At 46.9% G+C, this 7,373-nt stretch overlaps 1 long non-coding RNA gene across 2 annotated transcripts; it reads left to right on the top strand.

Moving 5' to 3' along the window:
* Positions 1 to 618: 618 nt before the first annotated feature.
* LOC143268025 (uncharacterized) lies at positions 619 to 1,524 on the top strand. Of its 2 annotated transcripts, XR_013043615.1 has the most exons (3): positions 619 to 817; positions 1,151 to 1,352; positions 1,464 to 1,524. It is a non-coding gene; the product is annotated as an uncharacterized LOC143268025 (long non-coding RNA). The 2 variants fall into 2 exon arrangements; XR_013043614.1 differs by having other exon boundaries at positions 619 to 1,352.
* The last annotated feature ends 5,849 nt before the right edge of the window (positions 1,525 to 7,373 follow it).

Here is a 7,373-nt window from a genome sequence, read left to right as displayed (position 1 = left end):
AGCAGAGACTGTCCCTGGGGCATGCTAGCTAGCCAAACTACCTACCATGGAAGTTCAAGGCCAATGTGAAAACCTGTTGTCAGTTCTCTTCATGATACACCCAGAAGGGAATAGCTGGGTCATGTGGCAATTTTAGCTTTCTGAGGAATCACTGAACTGTTTCCCCATGGCTGTAGCAGTCTGTTCCCAGTAGCGATGTGTACACACACTACCTCTTCTGCTCTGGGAACTCCACGAGGTTGGCAGATTTTATTAAAAGGGTTCCTGAGAGTCATGGCTGCTGTAAAGCCGTGTGCATGCCTCCCTTCATCAACTGTGAGAATTCAGTTCCATATCAGTGGGTACAATTCCTGAGTCTTCAGCTTCCTCCTTTGGAGAAAATAAAGTTTTTCCAGATGTTTATCCAGATGTTGGCAGCAAATTATGAGAAAAATCCCAACTCAAGACACCAGGTACTTAATGTGACATTAACACAGATGTATTTTTATATACACACATGGACATATACTTTACTTTGATGCTTTATTGACATTAGTGTGTATGTGTAAGATATATATATATATATATATATATATATATATATATATATATATATATATATATAAAATATATAAATACGTGCACATGTTCATCAGTTTCCCCAGGGAAACACGAACATACAACATCTCCTCATCCTGGATGGGGAACTGACAATAGAAATGGTTCCATCAAAGTCCAAAGTGATGAACCAATTTGTTTATTGGGTTACTTACAGGAATACGGCTGATCGGTAGTGACTGAAAGACAGCCACATCTTTCAAAAGCCCGTTCCAGCATGGTGAGGACTCATAAAGCCACATCCCCAGCATTCCCAGCACTACGTGCAGGCAGCTGGACATATCATAGTCACTTCTTAACTTCTTAGGGAGTCTCCATCTAGAATGAATGTTTTGCTCCCACTCTATCTATCCACTATCTATCTATTATCTATGTATGTATCTATCTAACTAATCTATCTACTTCTCTATCTAATCTACCATTATTATAGAACATTTGAAGCACACACACATATGTTTATATTGCACACTCAGCACTTGAATAATACATATCCTGTGATAAATCTTCATAATATAGTTGTTAAATGGTTAATTAATCTTATTCCTCTTTTCAGATCCCATCTATGGTAGTTAGCCATCCCAGGGCTACCAGCCCTGTAGCATCCTTCTTTACCAATGTGGTATCTCCAGAAGAAATAAAATAACTAGCAGATGGAACGCAACTCTGGCAATTCTAGGAGTGCATTCTCACATTCTCTGTGGGAAACGTGCTTTCATCCTGTGTGTCAGGAGTCTACTTCAAATACGGTGCAACAGGTTTGACTCACTTTGACTAACTATCCCCTAATTCTTCAACCTACAAACATGTATCTTTGATGTACTCTAAGCACAGTGTCCTTTACATATTTATGTCATTTTCATCTTCAGGACTTGGACCCTTTGTCAAGAAGTAGCCAATGTCAAGATTAAATAATGAACCTGTTTTGTAGTTAATGAAATTCTTTCCTAGATCAATAAGGTTAAGAAATGACATCATTGCCTGGCCATGTTAGTCCATTTAAAGAGACATCGCTGGCTTGACTGAAGAGATGGGGTTAGATGCCCTGGGGCTTCGGCAGGGCTTGAAACGAAGTGTCCTGAAACAGCACAAACCGGCATTGTTCTGACGGCTAATGCTCAGTCTTCCCAAGCGGGGCACCTGGTTCAGCATCCCCAAACTGCCACTTAGAATTCTAGTCTGGTCTACTGCTGCGCAGAAGGTAAATGAGGTGTAGTGTGACCTCTTCCAGGAAGAGCTCTTTTCATTTCCCTCCCTAGGGACAGCTGTTTTGGGGGGATGGGTCGGTCCTGGTAGGATACAGAAATGGTGACAAGGCAAAAAAGCAGATAGGAAAATAGGCTGTTGCGGGAGTTGAGCGGATGGTGGGCTCTAAAAATGTGTCCCAGAGGGATGCCAGAAAGCACCGTCAGCCGTGGCCATTGTAAGTGGACGCCACTCAAGCCCATCCCTTCCCTGCTTGGGAATACTAAGTTGTTGTAGACCTTTTAAAACAGTTTCTGATTGTGCCTTCCCCTCCCCCCGCCCAGACTGCAGAAACTTCTATCACTTTAGCACTTCCGTTCTAGCAGAAGTAAGTAATAGAGCCACGTTCTCCTTTGCCCAATGGAGGAGAAGCTATGCCCCGTAGGAGGCCATTGCTGTGACCATATGAGCAGATCCATAGGTCAGTGTGCTTTGCATAGTGTGAGAAACTGCTTGAATCGAGTGTCTGGGGCTGCTGGGTGTGGAAAGAATCATTTCACCAAGACCAGCTCCTGGGAGACACCAGGTCTCTGCCTCTGTAACTGGGAGTCTCTGTGTCTGAAGTCCCCCGTGGTACGTTGTTAGCTGCGTGAGGTACAGGTAATCAAATGTAGAGCCAGACAGCACGGGGACCAAACTCAAGAGTCTTTTCTGCAAGAGAGCTGGGAGAAGAAGGAAGTCACAGCCGAGGAGCACAGCCGGTAGGCAGTGTAGACACTGCGGGCACAAGGGTGGCAGCAGAGCCCAGTGGTGGGCACAAGGGTGGCAGCAGAGCCCAGTGGTGGACAGGAGGACTTGAGAGCAGGATAGGCGGTCTAGCCCAGGGAAAGGTCCGCCCTGCCTGAGTGCCAGAGTCTTCAAATGACACTTCTTTACTATCTAGTATCCACTCCAAAGTTGTTAAATCGTCCCAGTTAGGCGTCAAAAGTGGTTCTTCCTAGCAGTAGGCTTTCAGAAGGTGGCTTCTGGTTGGCTGATGGCTTAATGATTAGGAGGTCAAGGTTATATAGTGCATTTTTACAAACTGTGTCTTGGGCTCGTGGCTCTCTCTGGCTTTGACTGCTCCCGCTGGAAGGGCACAGTTGTAACGGAGGGTCTCACAGTCCTCGTGTGTCCCGTGCTTCAAGGGGAAAACACAGGTGCCATCTTCGCAGTGGCCAGCAGCCTATGGAAGTCAGTGATGTGTCGCCTGTGCCTCTGTCTAAGTAGCATTTGTTCCCTTGAGGGGTCTTCTGCCCTTTCTTTCTTGTGTCTGGTGCATGTGATTGTCTACATGGATGAACATCTATGTAGAGGCCAGAGGCCAGCCCCAGGCGTCAACCTCAGGAACTTGGTTCACTGATTCCACAAGGGTAGTCAACCAGGGGGCCCTAAAGATCTGCTTGCCTCCACCTCCCCGGTGTTCCAATTACAGACACTGGCCACCATGCCCAGCATTTATTGGGTACTGGGGATTTAACTTGGGTCCTCAGGCTTGTGAGGGGACCACTTGACTAACTGAGCCATTCCCCAGCCCCACTCTATGGGTATTCTTAGACAAGTGGATCTACTCTCTCACTTGGTGTTCCAGATGCTTGCAACTTCAACTTACTTTACCATGTCTCACACCCTGCATGTGGTCCTCATCTGGATGAGGTCACTTCACCTAGAGGATGCTCCTTTCTGACCTCAGCCTTCACAATCACTTCCAAAGTTCTTCGGGTAGGTCCCGCCTCCAGCCTGGGCCCTGCCTCATGGTGAGTCTCTGCTCCCCGCAGGCAGGACCCTCTGCTCCCCCCTGCTTGCCTCACTGACTCATCTTTCCTGGCTCGGCTCCTCTCGCTGTTGGTTACTGCTCCCCTGGGTTTGTCCACAAAGCTCCTCACATCTCAAGTCTAGACGCTCTCCTAGGAGAGCTGCTTTGTCGCCATCCCTTACACTGTCACGTCTCTACGGTGACTTACACGCTCACTTTCCCAGTCTGATATCTCTCCCGGGCTCCCAACCTTCACTTCCTGCCTCGAACCTTTTCCTCGTGGAAGGCATCACCACCAAGCCTCTCTCCGAAGCCTGCTGTTTCTCTTCCCCTCCCCTTTCAGGAGGCCCACGCGTCACTCTGCCTCCGTGGTCTTCCTCCAGTGTGCTGTCCGCTGAGTTGCGCTAATGACTGCATTCATCATGCTGCTGCTAGGCTGAAACTGATGATGGCCTGCAGGGCCACGGGTGTGGCTCACTGGTAGAGCACTTGCTTGGCACCCATCAGGATCTCATACCTAGCACCATTCACAAAGCCATTCACGCTTTCCATGCCAGCTTCACGAATGTCCCCAAGGCCTGTGACCATGCCTGTCTCTCCTGTTCCATTAAACTCCTTTACTGGTGTAGCCACATCTCATGCACCCTGGAAACCCCAAACTGCATGGCCCTGTTGCTGACTTTAAATATATGTTGGCCACCATGCCTGGTATTTATATGGGGACTGGGGACTGAAGTCAGGTCCTCATACTTGTGCCGCACGTGTTCGGCTGCTGAACAGTGGATAAATACCCATTCACGCTTTCCTGTTAGTGAATCCCAGGCTCAACTTCCACAGCATCTGGCCTTACAGTAAAGAAGTCTTCCTCTCATCACCGGATAAAGTACCTCCCAACCCCAGGACCATGGCTTCTTCAACACCCCCCCCAATCTCACTGCTTTTCTCAATTCCTTGGCCCCGCCCTTCTTCATAACCATGCCCTCCCTCCCTCTTGGTCTCTCCTTTGTAAAAACCATTCCTGTTCTTGCCGGTTGGTTTTTATTTATTTATTTATTTATTTATTTATTTATTTATTTATTTATTTATTTATTTATTTTGGAGGGGGGGTTCGAGATAGGGTTTCCCTGTGTAGCTTTGCGCCTTTCCTGGAACTCGCTTTGGAGACCAGGCTGGCCTCGAACTCACAGAGATCTGCCTGCCTCTGCCTCCCAAGTGCTGGGATTAAAGGCGTGCGCCACCACCGCCCAGCTTACCGGTTGGTTTTAAACACATTTCTGTCTGCAAAGCTGCCATATTTATGCCAGCCATAGTCTCCATGCCAGCTTCACGAATGTCCCCAAGGCCTGTGACCATGCCTGTCTCTCCTGTTCCATTAAACTCCTTTACTGGTGTAGCCACATCTCATGCACCCTGGAAACCCCAAACTGCATGGCCCTGTTGCTGACTTTAAATATATGTTGGCCACCATGCCTGGTATTTATATGGGGACTGGGGACTGAAGTCAGGTCCTCATACTTGTGCCGCACGTGTTCGGCTGCTGAACAGTGGATAAATACCCAACGAGATCAGCTCTGGCAGCATCTCTCCTTCTTCCCATCCTAGGAAAGGGTCACTTTGGTGAGACTCACAAGTGGGACGTAGAAACAAACTGGGATTCCTTCTGATGGAACTAGACTATGTGGAACACTGGGGAGATAGAAAGAAGACGTTTTCATAGAACTCTCACATGACAGGTCCAAATATTGGGGGATAGCTAAATGGGGGGAACAGGAAGTAGTATTTATTAATATTAGTACCAAGGAAAACTGTTACAGATTGCCTATCAAGAGGGACATTGTAGGTAGTGCTTCTTAGGCTGAGGAAGAGTATGTCTGGGATGGGTGATTGGTGAGTGTTCCTTAGAATTAATATGCCTTCTGATTAATCCCAATAGAAAAGCCCAACAATACACTACTGGCTGAACCAGTCATGTCCCAGACATTTCGGGGATGCAGGCTTGGATCGCCCCACTAAAGGAAGGGCATCAGCAGGGAAGGTGTTTATAGTCGAGGACATTCACAGTGGGTTGAGGGAGGAATATGTAAATACTGGTGGTGACCATCTACAGGGTTGCAGAACCCATGACCGGGCATCAGCAGGGAAGGTGTTTATAGTCGAGGACATTCACAGTGGGTTGAGGGAGGAATATGTAAATACTGGTGGTGACCATCTACAGGGTTGCAGAACCCATGACCGTAGCTGTCATGAATAGTTCTTCCTTCTTTTGCTGTCCACATATCCACGTGTGTGAGTCTAGCAAGTGTCCTCACTTCCTCCATCCCCTGCTCTCATGTCACAGGAAGTGTCCTGACTGTCTCATAGCATATGCCTTAGTCTCGCTCAGTTCACATCATTCTTAACTTACATGGTATCAGGGACAAGAGGAACTCTCAGTCAACACCCCTTTTTCTAGGCTAGAGTGTAGAACGTTTCCAGCTGTGCTCACTGTAACTGCACCATAGAAAGCAGAATGACAGCCACATTGTGGTCTTAATTTAAAGTACACTTAAGGGAATGAGGCAGACTTGGAATAGTTGAATTTATATGTCAACTTGACTGGACTATATACTGCCCAAATATTACTCTGAGTATGTCTGTGAAGTTGTATGTAGATGTCCCTACCATCTAAACTGGCAGGCTAAGCATCCCTGCCCTACTATGATTTAGACACAGACTGCTCATCAAAGCCACCTGTCAATCTTGAACGATTATGGACCCTATGAGGGGTGGGAGTTAGGTCACTGAGGATACGCCTTTGACAACCATGCTGGGGTTCTACCTCCCTCTTTCTCTACATCCTTCTTGAGATGGACAGCTGTCTCTTCCACACACTCCTGACATGATATATTGCCTGGTAACAAGTCCTGAAGCACCATGGTCAACCAAGCAGGCACTGATACCTCCAAAACTCTGAGCCAAAATAAGCCTTTCCTCTTTATAAGTTGACTGGCTTCAGGCATTTGTTATAGTAATGGGAAACTGACTAATAAACTCTCTAATGTGCACAGTCCTCATCCGGTAGAACCACAGGCTGACCCTCCACAAACAAGAGACTGTTACTCCGGCCCAACCACCTTGGGGCTGGGACATCACTAATTTCCTAGTTTCTGGCTCCAATGGAAACACTAGCTTTTCTTGGATCTGGAACCTACTGACTTGCTGACTGAAAAATGCACCATCAGCTTCTTCAGCTGTCTCTAGCTGCTCTCTCTCTCTCTCTCCCTGAAGAACTCTGACTAATACTGGAACCAACATTCCTTTTATATGAAATATAAAAAGTCATTGTTAATCCTTAAATGAGAAGACTTGAGGTCAAGCTGAGAGACGGAGGAGTAGGCATCATGTGTGAGATTTCCGAACATTGGCCGCCACTATGAGGTGTCTGGGAAGCGAGAAACCCATAGCCACCTGAATCTATGTCAAGTAGGTGTCTGCAGTCATGATTCTAGGAAATCTGAGATAAGGATATCTTTCATTCCAGCAAACTCATAAGACCCATAAGCAGAGATTTCAACCAAAGAAGCCCCAACTTGAAGAACACCATGTCACTTTCCTCCCTTCTGCCCAATGACGAGCCTTCAGGAGCCTCTCTCTGCCGAGACAAACGTCATTCAGCAGCCAGCAGCCCCTCCCATTCTGTGAATGTCCAAGCATCAAATATACATAACACATTCAGCAGATGAGAAAGCAGAATTTGACTTTGGGAAAGAGAGAGGATAAAGTTTTGTTTAAAGTAATTTATTGGCATTTGGGACAAAAA

The sequence above is a fragment of the Peromyscus maniculatus genome, chromosome 12, assembly GCF_049852395.1.
Source record: "Peromyscus maniculatus bairdii isolate BWxNUB_F1_BW_parent chromosome 12, HU_Pman_BW_mat_3.1, whole genome shotgun sequence".
In the NCBI taxonomy this organism is placed as follows: Eukaryota; Metazoa; Chordata; class Mammalia; order Rodentia; family Cricetidae; genus Peromyscus; species Peromyscus maniculatus.
This window is presented reverse-complemented; position numbering and strand designations above follow the sequence as displayed.